We start from the raw sequence: 13,468 nt of genomic DNA, 5'->3' as shown, positions 1-13,468 counted from the left end.
TTGCTAGAATGACCAATTAAGATGGGCTGTGAGATTTAAAAATGAAAACAGAGAAAGGAACATCTGTCTTCTCTTTGAGTCAAACAGATGAATGTGAAATCGAAGGTCATGATTTCTGCTTTTGTCATCCTGAGTGAGGGGATGAGGGGAAACAAGAAAGATGCTTGATTAAGTCCCCCAAACTTACAAACCAAACATGTAGACAAGCTAGAATTTTCAACGTTGCTGAAAACAAGTTTTCTCTCTTGCCTTTCAGCCTAAAATGTCAGCGTTTTGATCATGCTGAGGGCTCTGCGAGTGTGAGCTCAGTCATTTGTAGGCTTCACTTAGATGTGATGGGCTGGGCTGTGCTTAGCAGCTCAGTCTTGTCTGACTTTTGGTGACTCCATGGACAGTAGCCCATCAGGCTCCTCCGTTTATGGGTTGAACTGTGTCAAATTCCTGTGTTAAGTCCTAACCCCACTATCTAAGAATGTGACCTGATTTGGAGATAGGGTCTCATGGGGTTGGCAGGGGGAGGTTAAGTTAATGAGGTCGTGGGGAGGGTCCTAATCCAACAAGACCAGTGTCTTTCTAAAAAGAGGAAATTAGGACAAGGACGTACACAGGGGGAGAAGGCCATGGGACAGCACAGGAGGATGCGTCTACAGGCCGAGGGATGGCAGAGGTTGCCACGACAGCACCTGCACCAGGAGGGAGACCTGGAATAGACTCTCCTGTGCAACCTTCAGAAAGAATCACCTCCTGACACCCAGATCCGGGGCTGCTCCAGAGCCATGAGACACTAGATGTCAGTTGCTGATGCCGCGCGACGTGTGCTTCTTTATTATGGTAGCCCCAGCAGACAAACACGCTGGACACCCAGAGAGTCAAAACCATGTCTGACGTAATCCACACCCATCAGGCGCTTACAGTGAACTTAGTGAGTGATCCCCCTGAAACACTGAGCAACCACAGGCACATCCTCGGGGGAAGGCCCTAGAGTCATTCAAACTCTAAATGCTATCAGAAATCAGAGGACTGAGAGAAACAGAGACTGAAACCTCCAAAAAGTCCCACTGCTTAGAGTGAAAGAAAGAGGAAGGGTGCCAATGAATCTAGAGGAAGAACCCAGAGCCGGTAGCCGGGGGGATGGACGCTGGGAACAAAAGTCAAGGGACTTCCCTGGTGATCCAATGGTTAAGACTTCACCTTTCAATGCAGGAGGTATGGGATCCATGCCTGGCTAGGAAGCTAAGATTCCACATGCCTTGTGGCCAAAAAACCAAAACAGAAGCAAATTCAATAAAAACTTTAAAAATGGTCTGCATCTAAAAAAAAAAAAAATCTTAAGAAAAGAAAGACCAAAAGCCAAGACCCCATCTCTTTTCTGACTAATAATGTCCTGTGTTCTCACTGGCTATCCCAGGAGACACAGCCTGGTGGAAATGACCCCCTGGTAAGTGAGAGTCTCAAGTGGTGTCAGGGAGGAGAAGGTAATCACCAGGCTCAAAATTTTCAGGAGGGTGTGTGTTTCTTTACGTACCATTTCAAGCAACAACAGAAAAGCAAAACTGCAAAATGTAATTTTGCTACTTCCATAGAAATCTATAATTGCTGTTAAAAGTCAACACATAGGACATGCCTATGGCAAGGTCCTTATTGCCTAGGAATGACTTTATCATTTAAAATCATTAAAGAAAAATTGGATTTTATACTTAAAGATGGAAACATTTCTTGCCATTTGTAGAGCTTATGAAACTCAACTTCATTATCAATGTTCAATCACTAGTGAAAGTGAAAAGAAACTTTATTTAATCATTGAGTTGAGTTGTCTTTAAATATAGCTTTGGCCTGTTTTGTGAGTTTTTTCTCTTATTTTCTATTAGTAGGCATAACTGTGTGCTCATATTTGCTATGACATATCATAACTGTACCTTCTTTTCAACAGCTCATGAAAACTCTACTTTTATGGTGCAGAATAAAACCCCATCATAATTTTACTTTCTTCTGAGGAAATTCCTGAAATATAAGTTTAAATATTAGAGACAGTGAGACAGAGGCCATTGCTTAAAACCACAATGGAAATTTGACTCATTCTGAAACTTCAAAACTGCAATGCGCTACTAAAAATAATTATTCATCCCTACTGCCTGGCAAGATTTCTTCTTGGATATTCTATACTTGGGAAATGCACTGCAAGTAACTCACCCTTCTTTCAACCCTTGGTTTGCTGTAAGCTATTGAGCCCTGTGTTGACATTAACCACCTCCCAATGCTTTCTTACACATCTCTCCCTGCACCAATCAGAACAGAGGAGGTTTATCTAGGCCATGTGTGCTTATTAAGGATATCATTCATTGAATTAAAAATTAAAAGTGAGCAATTCTGTGATGTGATTGCAGTAATTAAAGTACAAAAGGAAAGGTTGGTGTCACATTTAAAAATGAGCCTTGGAGTAATTGGATAGAGAACTGATAAAAGAACAATCTGCTTACTTTGCTTGTAGAGCTCTTCAAATTAATAAAAGCCAATGTACAGCTGTCTGTCTGAGACAGCTTGTCCTGTCTAGAAGGCCAACAATAAATTATTATTGTTTTTCCCCAATACGTAGGTCCCCATTTTGGTAATACACACTCAGCCTCTCAAAACTTGTCTGCAGCTCAGTAGAAATACAGGTTCGATACAAATGAAGGACAGACACCATTTCTCATGGTGCATGCTGTGCTACTGCTCACCATTTGTCTCAGGAAAAAGTGACATTTTTTTCAGCTTCATTGAAATGTAACTGACAGATAAAAATTGTGTGTATTTAAGGCACATAGCATGATGGTATGGTTTATGTACAAGTTGTGAAATGATTATATTTATTTTATCCTTAAAAAATAAGTAACCCATATGCATAAAGGAATATTAGAAAATATAGTATTGTATTACTGTGATATTATTGTAATAATATTATAATATTTCCAATTGTAATATTGGAAGATACAATATTAGAAAATACAGAACAGCAGGCCAGAAAAGATAATCAAGTATACGTACAGCCCTCTCTTCTGGGAAGAGGTTGTCAATATGCTGTGTACATATACACTATTATATGTGACTTCTTTTACTTATCATATATCCAAGGCCTTTTCTGTGTTTTTGAAGAACCTGGAAAAATATTGAACGAATATGCAATGCTCTATTAAGTGGTTATACCAGCACTTAACTAACAATTGCATTTTTATATTGCTTTTTCCAGTTCTTTAAACTGTAAAGAACAAAGTAGGGGTAACACTGCTATGCCATCCTTCCCCCCTCGCCCCACAAATCCAAATGTTTAAGTCCTAACTTAATACTGTGTCTGTGTTTGGAGTAAGGAAGTAATTTAGATCAAAAATGACAGAATTCCAAATTTAAAAAATCATTATTCTAGAGTTATAAAAAAAAATGCCAGGATATATAGGAGTGCTTGAACATGAACTTAAATTCTCATAAGACTTAGGGAACAACAGTTTAGGAATAAACACAGCTCTCAGATTCAAAGGGATGGCTATGTCCGTCTCTGTCTCACCTTTCATGGTGGTGGCAAACCCATGAGAGAATGAAATCTCAGGACACCCCGTGAGTCTTGGGTTTTGCCCGGTAAAAACAGACTGTGTACGTTTCACCTGCTTTTAATGGCTGAGCTTCAGCTTCCTTCCGTTCTTGAAGTTGCTTCCCTTGTTTAGTGGTCTTTGAGTTACCATCATTACCTTTTCAGTGAGATCAGGTCAGCCTCTCACCTTTGTAACTGGGCAGACTCATGGAATCACTCCAGGAAGTTGGCATCATCCTGCCTTTTGCTGTTTTAGGGCATTATATTGTTTTACTTTATATTCGATTGCTTCTATAATGGCATACACACTCATTCCACAGTGTGTGGGTATTTCCTGGTCACCTGGCTGTCTAGTTGATATCCGGGGAACTGCAGAGGTGAGTAAGACATAATCATTTCCTTCTAGTGGGACACAATATAGGCGGGGAATGAGCTGCAAGTCAACCAAGAATAATGTGCATTCCCATGTATGGTTTCAGACATTCATATGTTTAGAAAAAAGTCATGTCCGACTCTGTGCGACCCCAGAGACGGCAGCCCACCAGGCTCCCCCGTCCCTGGGATTCTCCAGGCAAGAACATGAGTGGGTTGCAACTTCCTTCTCCAATGCGTGAAAGTGAAAAGTGAAAGTGAAGTCGCTCAGTCGTGTCTGACTCTTAGCGACCCCATGGACTGTAGCCCACCAGGCTCCTCCGTCCATGGGATTTTCCAGGCAAGAGTACTGGAGTGGGGTGCCATTGCCTTCTCTGATTTTAGAATCTCCAAATATAATAAATTAAACATGCTTTCTGTGATTTCCTTTCTTTTTAACATATTTATGAAAAGTAACTTGGTCTATAAAATGTTATCAAAGTGAAATTGAATCAAAGACACTTTTTAGTGAATTTTCTTACGAAGTATAAATAGGTTACAGAAAACAAAATAAAAACATAAAGTTAGATTTTGTCAGTTAATATGAGAGAAACTAACAGATCGAGGAGGTCAAATGAAGCTTTTGAAAACTTAGCTTAAAAGTCCTACCAGAAGACAAAAATAGAACTATGGTTTTTTTTTCAAAGAAATATAATTCCTCCTCCCTCCACCTCCTCATTCTCTATTCTTTTTAGAATTCTTATGTTAAGTTTACATAGTTCTCTTTTCAGTGTCATTATTTACAACACTGTCACTGTTTCCATAGTTATGCAGAACGACTGTTTCCATAGCAACACTCTTGGTTTCCTAAACAAATACTATCACAGTGTTAATCTTGTTTCACTGTTATTGTGCAATGTTATTAGATACAAAATTCAAAAAATAATATAAGGAGGATTTGAAGCTAGGTGGGTTGGTTTTATTGTTTAGTGCTTTTGATATTAAATTTCAATTTCATATTAAAATACATATCTGTTTGAAAAATAGTGGGAATTTTGCATAGCAAACATGATACCAATTTTATTCACCAGTTATAAAACACTATAATTTAATAAGAGAGTGTTTCAATATGTGAACAATATACAGGAGTTTACCCATCTTCAGATTAAAGTGACTGTTTTTCAGTTGGCCTGGATAATTCAGCTTCCCTAAATCTCTAAAGTCATTTATAAGTCACCCACAGCAATATTTCCCTTTGCCATTTTTGCATTTTAAGTAATTTCTACCCATTTTTGCCTTTTTATTTTACAGCCCCTCAGGAACAACTATGAAACAGACTTCAAGGGAAATTTATGGCTTCCGTTCTCTTTGATTGAAGCCAAAGAGAAAAGTTAGTAGGTTTTGGATCTTTGCTTTTAAACTGGTTCATCATTACCCTTAACTTCTTCTCTAAGAAGCAAGTCATTTGGACTCTTTCAGAAATGGAACTGTGGCCACCCCCAGCTCCCAGCTTATCCAGTTTGCTTGAGTTGGGTGAATTGTCTGCCTCCTCAGAGAGGGCCTCAGGGCACTTGAAGGAGAAGGTGGCCCATCTGCAGGGTGGAGGAACGGGGAAGGTTGCTCTTGTTTACCCAACTTAAGGGAGCTGCATTAACAGTCCTGTAGCCGCCATGTCCTGTTCAGTTCAGTTTAGTAGCTCAGTCGTGTCCGACGTCCTGTTAGATGTTTGTAAAAGGCTGCTGGGCTGCGCACGTCTGCATCTTAGTGCTCTGAGCTCTGCCTCATTTAGCATGGTGTTTCAGAAGCCTGCTCTTCACTCTCCTTTTGAATATGTCTTCCTTGAAGAACACATTTAAATGAGTTCCCATCTCAATCTAAAAAGATTTTTTTAATTGGGGTGGAGTTGCTTTACAGTATTGTGTTAGTTCCTGCTGTACAAGAAAGGGAATCAGCTCTAAGTATGCCTGTACCCCTCCCTCTGGAGCCTCCCTCCCACTCCCAGCCCAGCCCACCCCTCCAGGTCATCACAGAGCCCCGAGCTGGGCTCCCTGAAACAGCCGCTTCCCACTAGCTGTCTGTTTTACACGTGGCAGGGTACCTACGTCTAAATGTAAGTCCAGATATTATAAAACCTTAAGAGGAAAACAGAGGAAGAAAGGTCTTTGACATGAATCGCAGCAAGATCTTTTTTGACCCTCCTCCTAGAATAATGAAACTAAAAACAAAAATAAACGAATGGGACCTAATTAAGCCATCTCAATTTTAGCCGGAAGGGCCCTGAGATAGGGGTATAATCTAGTCATTTGCAAAGTTGAGTTGGTTTGCTCCCTTGTGTGGAAATGTGTCATCCATAATGACAGAGAAGTATTAGTCGATTCAGTCCTGTCCAACTCTCTATGACCCCATGGACTGTAGCGCCCCAGATTTCTCTGTCCTTGGGATTCTCCAGACAAGAACACTGGAGTGGGTTGCCATTCCCTTCTCCAGGGGATCTTCCCAACTCAGGAAGCAAACACAGGTCTCCAGAATTGCAGGCAGATTCTTTACCATCTGAGCCCTCTGGAAAGCCCCTAATAATGACAGAAGCTGATGTCAAACTTGAGACTCACGGCACCCTGGGTGGAGAGCTGGGGGTGGCCAGACTTCGAGCTAGCCCAACTCAGCTCCGACATCCAAGCTGCAGGATTTGAAGCCTGTGATTTCAACTCCTCTGAGCCTCCGTTTCCTCATCTATAAAATCAGGAAAATAATACCCAGTGTGCAGCATTGTTGGGAGGTTGGAGATACAAACAAGCAAGATGGTGACTAGGCTAAGAGGTGGTCATTGTGATTTACTGACATTTCCTCTTTTTTTTTTTTTTGATAATTTGGAGTTTGGGGTCAGAAAGAGCCCGATTCCCCTGTAGTGCTGCAAGGAGATGTGTCTGTGGACATTCTGCCCTGATCAAGCTTCTTCAGCTTTCACTGGGCTGGCTCCTGCCCTCTTGCAGCAGGCAGCTTTAACTCTTCGGCCCAGGGGAGGTTCGAATTCAGACCTCCCAAAGATGCCCCCACAGGCAGCAGCCTTGTTATGTGGAAAGCCCCTGAGAAGAGGTCCTTTCCTCCTCGCCACCCTTGAAGCGTGGTTTCTCCAGTGTTTCTCAGCCTCTCGTGTACAAACAAGTACCCAGGACCTTGCTGAGACGTGGATTTGGGTTCACAAGTCTGCATGGGGACTGTGTTTTTGTGTGGCTGACAAATTCTTGGGTAAGGCCAAAGGCACTGGTCCAGGGACCACATTTTACAGTCCCCAAATCAGAGTTTTCCTCAGATTTATTAAGACCCCAATTAGGGGCCAGTTCCTGTAAGAGTGGGTGCCCAAACTACCTTGATGTATTTGGGGTTCCTGTTCCAATACAAGATCCAGACCATCCAGTTTCGTTGAATTTGGCCTCCTTGTGGGTTTGATCCTTGGATCAGGAAGATCCCCTGGAGGAACGCATGGTGATCCACTCCAATATTGTTGTTTGGAAAATCCCATGGACAGAGGAGCCTGGCAGGCTACAGTCTGTAGAGTCACAAAGAGTCTGACATGACTGCAGTGACGTAGCATACACATAGCACATGACTTCTTTGTGAGATGGAGAGACTGGGCTGGCTGAAATCTCTTGGGTCCGTCTCAGAGACGAAATGTGGTACTCCTCTTCCTTTTGGATGCAGGGCAAATCCGGATAGATGCAGAAGGGCATCTATTCAAATCAGCTGATTTGACTCTCCTATGATTGAGGGCAGGAGGAGAAGGGGGAGACAGAGGATGAGACGGTAGGATGGCATCACTGACTCAATGGACATGAGTTTGAGCAAACTCTGGGAGATAGTGAAGGACAGGGAAGCTTGGTGTGCTGCAGTCCATGGGTTCGAAAAGAGTCAGACACGCCTTAGTGAATGAACAGCAATGAGTCCAAGGATCGAAATGATTCAGTTGTATTAGGAAAAATGTGTAATAGAATTTGAACTGATCATCAGAAATAGTTTAATATGCCAACTAGAAGTTCAATGACTCATCTACAAACAACTAGAGATTCTGGCTGTATATCATAATTATCAGAAAATACAATATACTGAATGTTTTGGAATTCTCTAAGAAAGTATGTTTTCATTTCCTTTTGTTATGTAGACAGTATAACAAATCCAGTTAGGTTTTCTCAGACGAAACTGTGCTTGGTTTTCTGTTCTCTTATACTTCTGAAACTTGTTGGTGTTTTAATTGTTATATCTTAATAGCAGTGTTTCTTTCATGGAAACCTTTGAATGGCAACTTGCTCTTTTCTGAGATATTTTAAAAGGAAATTGTATTTGAACGGTCTAAAAAAGAATCCAGGGCTTTCTAGGGGATTTTGTCACTTGGGTTTTCTTTACTTATGATCTCATTGTTGAGGATTGTATAAGCTTCCAAGAACCAAAGGGATAGCAGTTTCTAATAAGTCCATGCAAACATAAGATTATTTTCATTTTTATTTGTATTAAATACATTCACTCCACTGGCACCAACCTCATAGTGAATCACAACGAGTCTACTTGCCCTCCTCAAAAATAGCAATAGAATTATAACAAAATCAGTTTTCTTTGGAAAATGAGGTAGCCAGTTTTCCAATAGTGCTTGCTTACCATGGAAAATTCCTTGATTGTCAATGATAAACTAGTATGTAAAAAATGTGGGTGACAATGGTGTCATCCTCGCATGGTGAGGGGCACGTGAGGTCACAACAGTTACGGTCTTAGAGTAGCACATGGCACATAACAATGTTCAGTAAGTATTACATAGTTCTATTACTCTTGACTCTCATCTCATTGTATCTAACAAACAACACAAGTAGCATAAGCTCTCCCCAGCTTCTTCTGCACGTGTTGTTATATGTACATATAGATATGTCCTTTTATAAATGATGGTTTCAAATGCTGTAGAAAAATCTGACAGTCCAGTAGAAGGAAACAATGCAAATATTCTCTGAAAGTCTATAATGACTATAATTTGAATGTTCAATTCAAACAGATAACCATTCTCATGATTCTCTGTTAATAGAATGTTGTTATAGATGATCATGATTTACAAAGAAACTGTTTTCCAAATAAAAAATTGTGGAGGAAAAAAAAAAAAAAGAAACAAAAAACCTGAGCCTATGAAACAGGTGCAAGCAAATGTATTTATTTCCATGAGAAATGCATGCATGTTTTTCTATTGGCTATATTAATTAAAATTAAACATTCATCTTGTCCTATTGCATCTCTGGTTGTGCTATAAAGCACTAACACTGAACTGGTGTTTGCACAGAACAAAGAAAAAGGGAAACTTAGCAAATAGTTGGTTTAGTGAAGTCAATCCACCATTCCAAATCACCAGGGCCACACATTCAGTCGGATGGATAGTTCTCACTTGCTGAGACCATGAAGCTGTTCTTCTATGTTTTGTGCAAATGTGAAGGGGGATGCACAAGCAAAGTCTCCATGATTTTGTGGGGCTTTTCTGCAGTTTATTTATGCAAGGTGAAGCTCAGAAGATTTTCCCTGTACATGAACACTTCAAGATGGTTATCAGGTTTGCCAAAGATGCCCCAAAGCCGTGGCAGAATAACCTGGGGGTAACTCACTGACAACAGACAGAAGTAGCATCCGAGGAATATGATTAAGCCCCAGGACTCAACGGTTGGATATCTTGGGTTCATACTCCAGCTCAACCCTTGCTGAACTACTTGACTTTGAGAGACTCACTCACCTCTCTGTGCCTCGTAAGATGTGGTCATCTTGGCAGCAGGGATCTTGGTACCTGATGGCAAAGGCCACTGTGGGAAGGAGCAAGATCACGTACACAGGGTGACTAGAGCACTGCCTTCTGCCCAGTGACCAAGACGCGCTAGTGGTAATTAGAAAGTGAATAATGTTTCCTGTAACTGCCATGGAGACTATTAGTCATAGAATGCGCTTTTATGAGTAGCTTCCCATTTGGCTAAAGCTGATTATAAACTTCTTACACTTTGATTCTGTAATCTTGGCAAACATGTAGCTGATCTGAAGCTTCTAAGTCAGGTTAAGATCTCAGATTCTAGAGGGAGCTTAGTAATGGGTCAGGTACTAGCAGAAAGGGCTGGGAAGACCAGGACTTTTAGATAATTCCAGATGTTTTGGTATGAAATAATTCTTAAACTCTGGGTTTAACTTTGTCAACATAACTTCAGTAGTAAGCATGTGACCAACTGTTTTCATCAGCTCTGGCTGTCATAACAGAATAGCCGCAGAATAGGTGGCTTAAACGACAAGTTTATTTTCTTATAGTTCTGGAGGCTGCAAGTCCAAGGTGAAGGCGCTGGCAGATTCAGGATCTGGTGAGGACCCCCTTCCTGCCTTGTGGATGGCTCTCTTCTCGCTGTGTACTCAAGTGACCTTTGATTTAGGATTGTCTTACAAAGAAATCGCTGATATTTCTTAATAAAAATTGCTGAAATTTTGAAATGTGGTTCTAATAGGCATGCAAATCAGATAAAGATCAGAGGCTATTCTAATTCGGGGAAATTCCAGATGTAGGCACACGTCAGAGATATTTTGGGCTCAGTGCCAGACCACTGAAATAAAGCGAATATCACAATAAAGCAAGCCACAAAGTTTTCTGGTTTCCAAGTGCATGTAAAACTCATGGTTATACTATACTATCATTGATTAAGTGTGCAGCAGCATTATGTCTGAAAAAACAATGTACATACCTTAAAAGTACTCTTGCTAAAGATGCCAAAGCAATTGCAATAGTAACATCAAAGGTCATCGATCACAAATCACCATAGCAAATATAAGAATTATGGAAAAATATGGCAAATAGTGCACGCATTACCAAAATGTGACCCAGAGACAGGAAGTAAGCAACCACTGTTGGAAAAAATGGCAGCAATGGACTTGCTCCACACAGGGTTGCTGCATACCTCCAGTTTGCAAAATACTTGGGTCTACAAAGCACAGTAAAGGAAGTGCCCTAAACAAGGTGTGGCTGGCCTGGACAGTACACACTGGGAGGGGTTGGGGTGCTGTTTCTGACCATTGATAAAGTCGTTTCCAAGGCTGCTTGGAGCAGAAGCTATGGGATCACATGGCACGGGTGATGGGAGTGACTGAGGGTTTATGACCAGGACAAAGGTAAGCTGCCCAGCTCTAGGGAGGAGACAGATAAGCGAGTAACAGGAACACACATCTGGTGCAGTGTAGTCTCTGCCTCTGAGATTAACACTGGTTCTGACCTAAAGGATAAGATGCAGGAGAAGCCAAAGAGGAAGGAGAGGAGGCTGAAGTCCCGGGAAAGCTGTTCAAAGACGGCAAAGGGAAATCTCTGTGTAGGAAAGCACAGAGTGACATTGAGGGGAGAGCCTGAGGAATGATGCTTAAAGATGTGTAGATACAGATCGACGAAGTTACAGGAGTGAGTGAGTGAGTGAGTGAAAAAAAGAAATCACAAGGAAACCCCAGTTCTCGGCGGTTATAGTCTTCACCACTCACAGCAGGTCACATGTGAGCTAGGTTTTCACACTAAAAACCTTGAGTGCCCTGGACTTAGAAACATGGTAATTTTAAATGGAGGACCACAAAAGTCTTAAAAAGAAGGATTTCTTACCCTCTAGCTCTCTTTCACGTGACCCAAAGTACCAAGTCATCTTTATTAAAGAGTATTTGCAGTTGAATGTTCTGGATCATACAGAGTCTTTTATTTCTATATTATACAACTGCTTTCGGTTTTTAAGGGTCAGGAAATACTTCCTCCCACCCACGCAGACTCATCGCATGCTGGCCTTGTGACTCTGAAGGACACTCTTGCTCCCAGGCTGGGCCCTGCTGCCCTCAGCAGTGGTGCGTTTCATTCTCCAGAAGATCTCTGAGGACTTGCACTGGGGTCAAGTGCAGCTCAGGGTCAGTCCTTACTCCTGACTGTTTCCATCCTCACTTGCCTCTATCCTGTCTTGGAGTGTGAACGTTGACACCGGTGGTCCCTTGCTCTCTGCCTCCTGTCCAGGGTCTCATCTTGTCCACGCTGCCCGAGTCAGGGCCCTCAGGCACTCATGTCCTGTGTTTCCTTCAGGCCTGACTCCTTCTGGGGCCGTAATCCCCTGTTTGGGATGGTCACCCCCCACCCCGCCCCCTAAGAGCAGAGCCTTTCTTCCCCACCCAGGCTGACACGGAACTGGACTTGTTTAGCATGAAGCTTCCTTGGTGAAGAGGAAGTGTGAGCTCAGCTTTGTTGCAGGAGAGAAGAGATGGTGACCTGGTGTGAGACTGTGCTTCTGGGTCACCTGGATGCCCTGTCCACCCCCCCCCCCCAAGTAATGGTCCTCTTGGTAGCTTGTGTTAGAGATGGTTGCTTAACTGTTTTCCTTCTTTTAAACATCAACTCTGAGGAAAAGTCTTCTCCAGTTTCAGTTCAGTCACTCAGTTGTGTCTGACTCTCTGTGACCCCATGGACTGCAGCACGCCAGGCCTCCCTGTCCATCGTGAACTCCTGGAGTTTACTCAAATTCGCATCCATTGAGTCGGTGATGCCGTCCAACCGTCTCATCCTCTGTTGTCCCCTTCTCCTCCTGCCTTCAATCTTTCCCAGCATCAGGGTCTTTTCAAATGAGTCAGTCTTTTTAGGCATTCTCTTTTTTTCTTGAAATACTTGCTGAATGTTTTCTTTCATATTTATCTCGCATAATTCAGTGTTGGTATTTTTCTAAAATGCTAGCTCCTCTCACTTTGCAGAAGTTTTCAGGAGCTCATATTCCTTTCTCTTACTGATCAGGTAGGTGACCCTTTCAGCTGCCTCTCTGGAGACAGGGGGTCATGTTCTGAACTGCTGTGAAAGCAAGAAACTTCCAGAGACCTAGAAAAAGGATTTGACCTCAGGGTCTAAATGGTTAATGGGAGTTCTTTGCAAATGAGGTAATGTTTTGGTTAAGGTGAAAAGAACTGGACTCTATTATCCTAACTAACTTGCTATGGAGGTTTTAACCAAACCGAAGTTCATGTCAGCTAAAGAGGAACCCTGATGACAGGCAGAGATACTGATCTGGCCTTCAAGGAGGCATTTTCTGACCTTCCTAGGGATTTCTCCCCTCCCTAGGATTCACAAGGACTTTCCCTCGTCTCTCTAGCTCTCGCTGTGGGTTTTCCTATCACTAATTGTGCTCGAAGGAGGGTAATGATTTCTGAAGTCCTTTCTTTCAAACCCCTGCTTTCAGATCAGCGTCTGGGAGCACCGATCAACAAGTCAGTTATTACTGACGTCACAGGGAACTCCAAGCCACGGGTGAACTGTGCAGAGCTTGAAACCCAAGACAGACAGAGTGATTAAAACTGCAAGCAGGGCTAGCTCCTGCTAATGATGAACTCCAGCAGCAAATGAGGAGTAAGAAGAGATGATGAAAGTTCCTCCTGGAGCCACATGACTAGGGGAATAAAAGGACTTGTTTTCTACCAGTTAATGAACAAAGATCCCTGCAGGGGTGGGAGGGACAGGCCCCACTCTGCTTATCAGTAAATTCCATGAAGCCTTACCTCATGCTG

At 42.2% G+C, this 13,468-nt stretch overlaps 1 long non-coding RNA gene across 3 annotated transcripts in view; it reads left to right on the top strand.

The window, feature by feature from the left end:
• The window catches only part of LOC106991526 (uncharacterized), a 156,105-nt gene that overhangs the window by 40,240 nt on the left and 102,397 nt on the right, over positions 1–13,468 (top strand). The window lies entirely within an intron of this gene.

This window comes from Ovis aries, chromosome 13, assembly GCF_016772045.2.
Source record: "Ovis aries strain OAR_USU_Benz2616 breed Rambouillet chromosome 13, ARS-UI_Ramb_v3.0, whole genome shotgun sequence".
In the NCBI taxonomy this organism is placed as follows: Eukaryota; Metazoa; Chordata; class Mammalia; order Artiodactyla; family Bovidae; genus Ovis; species Ovis aries.
This window is presented reverse-complemented; position numbering and strand designations above follow the sequence as displayed.